The 13,222-nt window shown below is 32.4% G+C and overlaps 1 protein-coding gene across 1 annotated transcript in view; it reads left to right on the forward strand.

The window, feature by feature from the left end:
• The first annotated feature begins 5,974 nt into the window (after window positions 1-5,974).
• LOC127727060 (helicase with zinc finger domain 2-like) overlaps window positions 5,975-13,222 on the forward strand; it is a 75,146-nt gene continuing 67,898 nt past the window's right edge. Inside the window, exon 1 of the transcript XR_007993748.1 lies at window positions 5,975-6,279. The gene's annotated coding sequence lies outside the window, so the exon portion shown is untranslated. The remainder of the gene's footprint in view (window positions 6,280-13,222) is intronic.

Consider the following 13,222-nt stretch of genomic DNA (forward strand, 5'->3'; position numbering starts at 1 on the left):
TCAAAATGACGAATTGAGTGAAATTTGCCTCGAGTTTGTTTAATTTCTCGTTTAAATTGTGCACATTGCATGGAAAGAGAGGTACGGAAAGAAAGATATTTACATGCAGATTGCAAAAACTTTGAGCACCTCAATATTTTGATTTCTGTGCATGGCACGAAAGTAATGTGTCATGTAAAAATTGAAGGACCCGGTTTTGTCAATGTGTACGACCCGGTTACGTACTAAATTTTGTCAAAGCAGGACCCGGGGTGCAATCTTTCCTATGATCATTTGAAAATAAATATTCTGAACACTAAATGTTCATTCTAAAGCAAGCGAATAAGACAAATCTCACGGCATATTCATGTAGAATGGCACATGAAAATGAACTTTCATGCAGGGCAGAGGATCACAATAATCGTGCGTTAAAAATCTTTTTATACCTACTTGTAACTATCACACTGAGTATGAATTAGAATTAAAATATCAAGCCATCCAGAATTTTATTTTGACGATTTTATGCTATTATCTTGAAAAACATGATATAACATTTATTTTTGCAATCAAAAGGGGGGAGGGGATTTATTTAAATTTTGGAAGGAATGAGTTGGTTCTCCATTGAACATCCTCAAAGTATATTCTATCCATCATATAAATTTCAGCATGTTATATGCTACCGTAAATTTGTAATGATCGAGACAGTTTAGTTGAAAAAAAGTAAAAAAAATACATTTAACGTCGTTTTATTTCCTTTGACGTCTTGATTTTCAATACCAAAAATACTAAAAAATTTGAAATGATTTTCTTTTACGTTTTTTTTTTGTATTCTTTATTGATTTACATAAACTTAATGTGCGTTTTTTTTGTGAGTTGAAATTAAGGTATATTCAGCCATGTCTGCATTATTATATAGGTCTTTTTTTTTTTATCTCTTCAACACAAATTAAGGTGATACATCTTCCTGTGGACTGTTTCCGTATAAACTCACACGCTAAAAAATCGACCCAGCAAGTCGGTCTTGTACAAAGCAGGATAAATATTAATATAGTATTAACATGGTTTCGACCCGAATTTAATTCGTGGCTGAATCCTCTTCCTTCTCATCATCATCATCATCAGTTTGCCAATCTGTGTTACCATGAATTATCATTGGTGTGGTCATATTAATATCGAAAAAAGTTATAAATCAACTGTTTCAAATTTCAAATTTCACAAGAATGGCGTATTCATCCCTTGCTTTGAATAGTTTGAATAACTAAGAATTTTCTTTTGAAGCCGAAACACAACCCTTGTATCTTTGATGGGTTACTTCCTTTGATATTCAATACTACTTTTTTTCTTTGTATCGGAAATTTGAAAAAAAACGAGGAGAGCGACGAGACGTGATTATATCTGACCAAAGGATTAAACGAATCACTTATTTAATAATGTTTAAAGTTATTATAATACTGCAATTTTAGAGGAGATATGATTGATTGATTGTTGTTTTCTGAACGTACAGTCGCAAACATTTCTGTTCGTCTTATTCAATTTTTCGAAGACAGTTACAACCTACTTGACATCAAGCTTCATGAGAGATTTTTTTACTGCGTGATGCAGTTATTGTGTTTCAGATTCATCGATCACCATCTTTCTGTTGATCGAATACTTATTTGTAAAGGTTATCGTACCAATGTTGTAATTAGATCTTTGAATATAGTTTATATTGGCACAAATATCGATTTTGTCATCAGCAAATTCAAATATAACTACATTTGTATTCTTTCCAAGAGGGATGTATAAAGACATATCCACGTTCATTTTTTTCTATAAAGAGGTTAACTCCTAGCTATCCTACTGCCTGTCGATACATTTGTTTTTGGCATTTCACAAGTCATGTCTTCTTTGATTGTCCAATACTAAATCCCTGGGATGTGTTTTAGTTGATTTTAGTCTCTGATGCATGATTTTTTTTATTATTAATTGTTTTGGGCTTTTAACTAGCTGTCTGTAACTGCAAGTACTCTCAAATCGTACTTTCTTGGTAATGTGACCTGTTGATACTATTTGTAATGCTTTTTTGTTATTTAATGTTTACTTATTCAGGGTTATATCTCTTCTATATACCAGCTTTGATAAGTGTTTGGTATGACTAAACATTTTCACTTCTTCGTACTATGAACAACAAAATTATTTATTTTGTAAAAAAACATTTCTTTTCTCCATTTTAACGGTATACCTCACAACAAAATTATTTTCATTTACCTGTGTTTATTTTTGTATTTGGCGGCTTTTTCTTCAAGGTTATTGTTTTTTTGAAATTGTTTAATATCTCATAGCGATATACCATTGTTACCTTTATTTTTTCACCCCTTATTTTATCGATTTTGTATTTACATTGTATCATAGATTAAATTTATTCGTTCAGTGTATGTTCACTTGTGTTAATATGTCTTTTGATTGAAATAAGCCATTGTAATTGATATTCAGTTTATAGTGTGTCTTTCTATGTTGTGATGTTACACTATTGTTTCAGATAAGGGTGAAGGTTGGTACCTATTAAAACGTTTAAACCCGCTGCATTTGTTTTCACCTGTCCTAAGTCAGGAATCTGATGTAGTTGTCGTTTGTTGATGTGGTTCATAAGTGTTTCTCGTTTGTTATATTGATTAGACCGTTGGTGTTCCCGTTTGAATGGTTTTACACTTGTCATTTTTGGGGCCCTTTATCGCTTGCTGATCGGTGTGAGCCAAGGCTTCGTTTTGAAGACTGTATTTTGACCTATAATGGTTCACTTTTACAAATTGTGACTTGGATGGAGAGTTGTCTCATTGGCACTCATACCACATCTTCTTATATCTATTTACACATAATCTCAAAGCATAAAATTTTGCAGCATTTTCTCAACAACTTCAAATGAACTCTTTTCATATCCATCCACATTAAAGTTTGTTCGTCGGTTCAAACGATAAATGAAGTACCCAAATGAAGACGGACAGTGGTTAGCATCATGGTTATCTTTTAAGGAAAGGAAACACCAGATGTCGAAAGGTATACAATATATCTTTGAGATGTGCATGATGAAAAAATGAGTTCAAAATCCCAATCAATTTTATTACTTTATTCCGATAGTTTTCACAAACAATTACTGGTATAACAAATGTTAATAAAAGTAGTATATAATAATTGTAGAAAAAAGAAAGTGTTTCTCTTACTTGTGTGACATGACATTTGTATAAAAAATATCCAAACAGATTGTTAAAAGTATAAGAGTTCTATTTCCTGTTATGTTTAGACACTAGATCTGTAGCAAAACCTTAAGTCTTTTAGTCTACACATTTTTTGTGCTTTCCTGTCACATGGTCAGATAGAAGATTGTTCTTCTCGAATATCTGAGGACACATTGAACACTTGAAACTTTTTGCAATAAGAGGGGTACAAAATTCCAAGTGCCTCTTGTTTGAACCTTTATATGTATACTGATTTTTACATTTTCAACACTTGAAAGGTTTATTTCCAATTTGCGTGTTCATGTGGACAAGAAAGTGGATGTTGTCTACAAACTTTTTGACACAGATCTTGCATTCCTGTTTCTTCTTGTCAATTTCAGAGTTACTTATCTCATGACGTCTGTGGTCCCTTTTTGTTTTTAATTTCCTCCCCACAAAAACAGCAAAGCAGTTGTAACAGCAGATGTGTTTATATATGCACGAATAAGCTCACGAAGTGACTCATCTGCTCTCTCAATAGTCACGTTATCTGTCATCTGAAGTGATAAAAAAAGATTATTTTGGACAATGTAAGAAATGTTTAACAATATGATAAATAAATTCATACTTTTTTGAGGAATCGTAATATTATAACCAAGTGGAGTATCCAAACATTCTTACCTTATATGCATGTATATATTATAGAAAGGAGCATTATTTATTTTTTCATAACCGTTGAAAGATACAATTTTGAGCGGAATTCGCGCATTTACTATACAGGCTCTGTAATCGGATGAGTTAAATCAGTCAACTGATTTTTATAGTTTGATCTTATGTTATAATGTTGCAGCACTGTTAGGGTTTGGGGTACTAGGCGCCAAAACGTTTAATCCCGCCATTCTGTATGTGATAGTTTCCTAATCATGTAAAAGGTAGTTGAGTGTTTTTTTTTTGTCGCTTAATACCATATTTGTTTTTCGTTTTTTGTGTTGGATATAAAATAGGTCGTTAGTTTTCTTGTTAATTGTTTTAAATTTGTCATTTCCTTCCCCTTTATAGCTTGCGATGTGGTAAGGGTGTTTCTTATTGTTGAATGCCATACGCTGACCTATATTTGAAAACTTTTACGTCATTTGGTTTCTGCTAGCAGGTTGTCTCATTTACAATTTTCAGGGGGTTAATGGTCACTTCTAAGGCTGTTCTAAAAGTCTTAGATGTTCTTAAAGTAAAATAACAAAAATACCGAACTCCAAGGAAAATCAAAACAGAAAGTCGCTTATCGGATGGCAAAATCAAAAGCTCCAACACATCAAAGAATGGAAAACAAGTGTCATATTCCTGACCTGTTACAGGCATTTCCTTATGTAAAAAATGGTGGATTAAACCTTGTTTTATAGCTAGCTAAACCTCTCACTTATTTGAGAGTCGCTTAAAATTCCATTATATTGACAACCATCTGTGAACAAAACAAAAAGAAATAATGAATAAAAATGTCAAAAATAGGGTTGAATGAATGAACAAATGAATGGATGCATGGATATGGTGACACAACCATACCACTTCTTTTTATTTTTTACATCAATACAAACTAGTATAGTTAAAAAAAATCATGATGTTATAAAATAATAAATGCAAGTGCATGCTATAAAGAATTTATATTCCATTTAAACTTTCGAAGATAAGTGCAATAAGGTATACGTTTTGCCTTCGAAAATGTTTTACTCCCTATTTCGAAAAGTGCCTGTTTAAAATAATTTTCTTAACACGACGGGTTTGTTTTACAATAACATAGATATTGATTTTTTTCCTATGTTGCTTTTCATAGATTTGTATTTTCAAAACAGAAATATAACCGAGTCCTATACAAAGACACAACCTATTATGTAGTAAACAACATTGACACAACCGGGTCCTTCTATTTTGACATGACACATTTCTATCGTTCCATACACATAAAAACAAACATTGAGATGATCAAAGTGACTATAAAAATCCTTGCTCTAGGTCAGCTTTACAAAACACAAATATTTTCATGTTACCTCAGGTCACTCTTGCATTAATGCACATGGTCATGTTACCTCATGTCACCACTACAATATTTACATGGTCATGTGACCCCAGGTCAGCTTTAAACACAGAATATGTTCAGGTTACCTCAGGTCAGCATTGTATTACGGTATATGGTAAGGTTACCACAGGTCACAATTGTGTTACTGTACATGGTCAGGTTACCTCGGGTCACCACTGTATTACTGTACATAGTCATATTACCCCAGGTCAGCTTTTACAAAATACAAATATTTTCAGGTTACCTCAGATCACCATTGCATTACTGTGCATGGTCAGGTTACATCAGGTCACCACTGTAATACTGTACATAGTCATAATACCCAAGGCCAGCTTTACAAAACACAACTTGAATATTTGCAGGTTACCTCAAGTCAGCATTGTATTACTGTGCATAGTCAGGTTACCTCAGGTCACCATTGTATTACTGTACATGGTCAGGTTAACTCAGGCCACCATCGTATTACTGTACATGGTCAGGTTACCTCAGGTCACCCATTGTTCGATCCAGGAGGCCCGCCCCCCCCCCCCCCCTTTTCGTAGGAAAAATGTGGTTGATTATAAAGGGAATCACTGAAGCATGACTGTAGCGGTCCTCTTATGGCAGTCAGTGGACCCTGGCAAGTTGGTAAGATCTTTGGTATTTAGTCACATTAAAATTTGGTATTAAGATCGATCCAAATAGGGAACTATATTTTCGTGCGAATTAATCTGAAAAATTCATCCTCGCAAAACATTTCTCGATAGTATGTTTTTTCTGCCCTGTTCGCCGAGAGATCCGCGGTAGCCCGCTAAAAAATTCGATGACAAATTCCCCCGGTTATCTTGGGTAGCTATTACCTGAGGTCCTACATCAGCGGACCTTTTATCCACCTGCCACCGTAACGGATATAAGATACCATCGAGTTTTTTTTTTTTGCCGGGGTAGTTTACACACAGTGTATTCATATTATTACTTATTATATATGTCACAGGTAAATAAGCTAAATGGATGAAATGCTAGGAGTAACAGAAAAAAAAGCCTTCAGTTGATAATTTTGAGGTAATTGATTATTTATACGACTTTGTTAAAGAATATAGATCCTACTCTTCAAGCTTCACCGCCCTGAAATTTATTATGTAATCAACTTATTTTTTACCTGTTATGTTTAAAAATATTAAAGTTAAACATAATATGAGAAAATTTTTTTTTTTATTAATTTGTACCTGCTATTTCGTTTTGCATATGCTATTTTATTTCTTGCAGACATTGACTTTCATCAGCAATATGTGCTCAAAAGCTTCAGAACATCATTTATATATAAATATTTAAAAAATTTTGAAGTGATAATGGACGATTATGTACACTTTTTGCTCTTCAATAGTTATTTACATGTAGCTAAACATTTCCTCTATGATCGAAAAAAGAACCTACATGTTAATCAATCTTCTATAATGGAATTTACGTTATAACACAAAAAGAAGCTGATGTTCAGTGGTTATCGTTTCTCGTTTTTAATATAGATTAGACCGTAGGTTTTCCCGTTTGAATGGTTTTACACTTGTCATATTGGTGCCCTTTATAGCTTGCAGTTCGGTGTGAGCCAAATTTTTGAAGGATCCGTGTTGAAGACCGTACTTTGACCTATAATGATTTACTTTTACAAATTGTGACTTGGATGGAGAGTTGTCTCATTGTTATTTTTTAAATCATTGTTGGTTACCTACTTTTTCTCTTTATATCTTCTTCAGAAACCCTTCATATGGCCCCAAATACCTCGGTTTTGTCGAGCCTGCGACTTTTGTCGCAGGAAGCTCGACATAGGGAAAGTGATCCGGCATAGGGAAAGTGATCCGGCGGCGGCGGCGTTAGCTCACTTCTTAAAAGCTTTATAATTTAGAAGGTGGAAGACCTGGATGCTTCATACTTTGTATATAGATGCCTCATGTTACGAAGTTTCCGTCTGTCACATATCCATTATCCTTAACCTCATTTTCATGGTTCAGTGACTACTTAAAAAAAAGTTATGATCTTTTGTAATGTTAATTTCTCTCTTATTATGAGTAATAGGATAACTATATTTGGTATGTGCATACCTTACAAGGTCCTGATGCCCGTCAGACAGTTTTCACTTGACCTCGACCTCATTTCATGGATCAGTGAACAAGGTTAAGTTTTGGTGGTCAAGTCCATATCTCAGATACTATAAGCAATAGGTCTAGTATATTCGGTGTATGGAAGGACTGTAAGGTGTACATGTCCAACTGACAGGTGTTATCTGACCTTGACCTCATTTTCATGGATCACTGGTTATAGTTAAGTTTTTGTGTTTTGGTCTGTTTTCTTATACTGTATGCAATAGGTCTTCTGTATTTGGTGTATGGAATGATTGTAAGGTGTACATGTCTAGCTGGCAGGTGTCATCCGACCTTGACCTCATTTTCATGGTTCAGTGGTCAAAGTTAAGTTTTTGAATTTTGGTCTTTTTTTCTGATACTATATGCAATAGGTCAACTATATTTGGTGTATGGAAATATTTTATGATGTACATGTCAGTCTGGCAGGTTTTATTTGACCTTGACCTCATTTTCACGGTTCATTGCTCAGTGTTAAATTTTATGTTTTGGTCTGTTTTCTTTAAACTATAAGCAATAGGTGAAATATATTTGTTGTATGGAAGAATTGTAAGCTGTACATGTCTGCCTGGCATAGTTCATCTGACCTTTACCTCATTTTCATAGTTCATTGGTCAATGTTTAGTTTTCTTGTTTAAGTCTGTTTCTTAGAAACTATAAGCAATAGGTCAACTATATTTAGTGTATTGAATGATTGTAAGGTGTACATGTATTCTTGTTTGGTTTATATGACCTTGACCTCATTTTCTTGGATCATGTTAAGTTTATGTGATAGTTGTAATAAAGCTTTATATTTAGGACTATCAACATAATATCAATGATTAGTAAAGAAGGCGAGACATTTCAGCGTGTGCACTCTTATTTGTTTACTTAAGGTTCATGTGGTCTCTTTGGCTAAAGTGGCTGCGTTTTCACCTCAAAATTTACTCTGAGTTCAGACAAACCTGTGCATCTTGAAATGTTTTAAGGCATAGCATGCCCTAGATAAAAAAAAAATTAAATGCATTCAATTTATATGTTTTAGAAAATGTAAAACTTAACTGGATTTTGCAATGCAATTTTCGTCCCTGCAGACGATAAGATTAACAAACATTTGAGTTTCACTTGATATGGTCCACTCAGGTACACAGTTTAAATCATCAATTATTGTCAGGAATCTCTTGTCCATCTATTGTACATGTCAATCAATACAGCTCACTTCAATTATTACCTTTGGGGGAGTTCTGAAACCTCTTTCCCAACTTAGTTAATTTTGGCACCTTCTGGAGGAATGAAAAAAGTGCACTGCAAAATCCTGTTAATTTCTTTTTCTAAAACATAAAACATATTTGAATTCTATTTATCAAGGGCATGCAAAATTTTGGTCCTCAATGCTCTTCAACTTTGTTTATGAGACTACTCTTGATAAAACCAAATGGTTAATTTATGCCTTTTATTCTCCACCATCAATGGCTAATAATATATTCTATGACTCAATAAATATCCTTTTAGATAAAGATATGGTTATTGGTGATCTTAACTATGTTTTTATGATAAAAAACAAATCACAAGTGTCGGAGGATATATGTTATATTTTTGATCTGTCAAATATACTGAAAAACGTACATGTTACAGAAAGGTATGAACCGTCACTTGTAGATGCTATTCATACATATAGAACAACTCTTCGTTTCAAAACACTAAATTTTAAATAATTGTCATCTTATGATAGTAGAATTTTATAAAAGGTCTTACACCTACTTGTGTAAATAATGTCATTATATGATATATAGTAGACTTTTATAATATTAGTTATCTTTGTGTAATCAGGGGTTTACAGAATTTTACACCGTTGTTGAAAATTCATACACCCCGAAGCGCAGCCGAATGGGTGTATGAATTTTCAACAACGGTGTAAAATTCCGTACACCCCTGATTACACCAAGATAACGAATTTATTTCTTATGAACAATTCCTATACTCATTTTAAAACAGGATGTAAAATTGAAAAATGGTAATGAAAAATTTCCAGTGTAAAATTTTTTCATCATCGATGTTGCTGCGCATTGTCAAATACTTTTTTTCTTTATAATTGGGAAATTCAGAAAATGTTTGTGTTCTTTTGAATTTTTGGGAAAAAAAAATCTTTAAATATTTTTTTTTTATTTTTTAAAATTTTTGTCCTCAAATTTATTTATTTTTTATTTTATTTTTTTTTGTTGACATTTTATATATTTTTTCTTTATTTTGGCAAAATTTAATTTTTTTTAATTTTTTGGCAAAATTTTATTTATCCCCGGTGGACAAGGGTGGGGTGTTATTTACACCGGGGTAATTAACCAATCAGATTGCAGTATTTTTGCTGCATAAGAAATAAAAGGTCATACACCTACTTGTGTAAACAACAAGAATATCAAATATTTATTTTCAAATCTTTGTGACAACTTTAATACGTTTTGAAGAAAAAACACACTCTAAATAGTATTTTGAAAATTTAAGCTATAATACAACATGATTTTGAACCTATACATGTTGAAACTGTAGACAAATTGGTGAAAAAGACCAATATAAAAAGAGCTACAGGAGTAGATCAGATAGCCTTTAAGCTATTGCGAGTTGGTGCACCAGTACTGAACAAGCATATAACAACACTTATAGATAATAACATAGAGTCAAGTGAATTTCCAAAACAGACCTATAGCTCAGATCGTACCACTACACAAAAAGAACGATCCACTTGATAAAAAGAACTACAGACCTGTGAGCATTTTACCTACAATTTCAAAAGTATATGAAATAGTTATGTCTAACCAGTTAACTGAATTTTAAAATCTCAAGTATCTATCCTCGGACTTCTATCAATTTTTTTTTTTATAAATGACATAATATCTATTTTATTGAACACGGAACCCTAGATATAATTATGCTGACGATCATACTGTGTCAGATGCCGACAACGATTTTGAAAATTTATGATTTACACTTGAAAGAGAAAGAGCTGTTTTATTTGATTGGATTAAATTTAATTGTATGAAGGCAAATTCTGATAAATTCCAAGCTATTGCAGTTGGAAATAAAACAATTGCAAGCAAGCCTGCTTTTGATATACAATCAGCTAATCATCATGCGATGAGATTGCCAAACCCTTAGGTATTGATAAGGACTATAAATTTTAATCACCACATTTAACTATTTGTCGTAAAGCATCTCAACAAATGAATGTTTTAAAGCGCATTACCTGCTTACTTGGTTAGGATTATAACACAATGTTGACTGCTGTACCCCTATTTTTGACATTTTTACCTATTATGTCTGCTTGTTTTGTTGACACAATGTTGCTAATATAATGGAATTTCATGCGACTGTCATACAAGTGAGAGGTTTAGCTAGCTATAAAACCAGGTTTAATCCACCATTTTCTACATAAGAAAATGCCTGTACCAAGTCAGAAATATGACAGTTGTGATCCATTCGTTTGATGTGTTTGAGCTTTTGATTTTTCTATTTGTTTAGGGACTTTCCGTTTTGAATTTTTCACGAAAATCAGTATTTTTGTGATTTTACTTTTTACGTATTAAATAAATTGACGATTTTCCACACATTATTTTATTTTTAACTTATTTCGATTTTTTTGCTTTGGCATTGCATTTTAACATTGAAAATAATACCAATTAGAAAAAAATCAGGAAAGGGTATTCAGATTTATATATGAAGACTATGTTAATTTGTATGATGAATTTCTTGTACGAGCAAAGATTCCATCACTTAAAATTAGACGTATGCGTAACATGGCTATTGCATGTTTTAAAATTTGTATAAATTGTCACCACCATGTTTACTTGAATTTGTTAAATAGAAAGATTTTAAATATGATTTTAGATATTCTAATATTGTAGATATATATATATACTTAGGGTTTGACCATTTACTTATGGTAAGAGCTCTTTTCAATATACAGCTGCTGTTTTACTAAGGATTTTCTTATCTCAGGCATAGATTACCTTAGCCGTATTTGACACAACTTTTTGGAATTTTGGGTCCTCAATGCTCTATTTACACCACTGGGTCGATGCCAATGCTGGTGGACGTTTCGTCCCCGAGGGTATCAATAACCCAGTAGTCAGCACTTCGGTGTTGACATAAATATCAATTATATGGTCATTTTTATAAATGTACTGTTTGCAAAAGTATGCATTATTCAAAATACTAAGGATTTTATTTTCCCAGGCATAGATTACCTTAGCCGTATTTGGCACAACTTTTTGAATTTTTGGGTCCTCAATGCTCTTCAACTTCATTATTGTTTGGCTTTCTAACTATTTTGATCTGAGCGTCAATGATGAGTCTTATGTAGACGAAACGCGCGTCTGGCGTATCAAATTATAAGCCTGGTACCTTTGATAACAATTATGAAATGATCTACCTGATGATTTTTTAGAAAAATTGCTATTTTCAGTCAGTTTGAAATAGTTTGAAGTAATGTATTAGTGCACAGTTCGTACAGATTATTGATTAATATATTATGTAAAACCTTTACAATTCAGATCATATCCTGTTTTAAATATTTTATTCTATACAGTTTACCTGCTTTCTAATCATGCTTAGTTAACAACTTATAATTATTAGCTTTGATGCCTAACTTATCATTCTTATAATCTGCATATCACCAGCATGCTTGATAGCAGGGCTAAATTTTGTGTTATCATGTAACTTATTGCATGCGTATTATGTTTTGTATTGTTATGTCTTGTATGTCGGTTAAAGCTCATACTAGCTTATGTTATGTCCTTGTCTGTATACTATGCCGACTCTAAATAAAGCTTATTTATTCATTTATTTATTCATTTGACTTCAAGCATTTCTAAAGTACAAATAGATAACTTGATTTGCCATGTTCTTTAAATGTTTAACTGTATGAGTGAAATATTGAAATATTCTTGCATCGTTTTAAAATGCTTATTTTAAAGTAAATAGTCTTTCTTTATTGTAGTTGTAAGTTTAAACTGTAGGACAAAAGTTTATAGTCATATCAATTTTTTAATCATTTGTAATTCACTGAGAAGTGAGCCTTTTGTTTCGTCCTGTATAATTTTGCAGTTCATGAAGTGCTACTCCATGTTATTTCAATGAATGGGTTAACTAACCATAGTTAATAACCCGACTACCAAGTTATATCTATTTAACTTTAAAAGATTTTTGGAAAATGGAATAAATATAAAAACGGTTAGATATAAAGGACGTTGGTAGACTACTACAAGACTTGCCTACATATGACCTAAAAAGTAAATTGTATATTTTCCTAATGGTCTGGGAAGAATGACATTCTAGAAAAAAAACAACAAAGATACCACGCTTATAATTTTGTACGCCAAACACACGTTTCGTGTACTAAAGGCTCATCAATGACGCTCGAATAAGAAATGTTAAAAGGTTAGATAAAGAACGAAGTTGATGACCATTGAGGTGGGCATGTTACTGCTGAAAAATGGTAAGTTGAACATAAAAAATGAAATAATAAAGTTTGTCAAATCGAGGAAAACTGTACATGTAATTTTGATAGGTTTTCTCAAATATTTGTATAATTAAATTTTTCTTTTCAAGAAGAACATTCTTAAAATAACATGCGATTGGGTGGGATTTCTTTTTTTCGAGATACAAGGCAACTGATTCATTTTCATGACCGATTTAACAAAACTACAAAGTGTTCAATGTTATCTTCCAAAACAATATAAAGCACGACTCTTTAAAGCGTGTTTCGCACGAATCAAGTGCAAATATTATTGCTAATAGTCAATCGCAAGAAGTTAAAAATCTAAAATCACAATTCATTCATCTCGCCTGCACTAATTGTCAATTTACTATAACTGCCAGTCTTTTTGTTCTAATTAGCT

Source organism: Mytilus californianus, unplaced genomic scaffold (assembly GCF_021869535.1).
Source record: "Mytilus californianus isolate M0D057914Y unplaced genomic scaffold, xbMytCali1.0.p SCAF_19, whole genome shotgun sequence".
Lineage (NCBI taxonomy): Eukaryota > Metazoa > Mollusca > Bivalvia > Mytilida > Mytilidae > Mytilus > Mytilus californianus.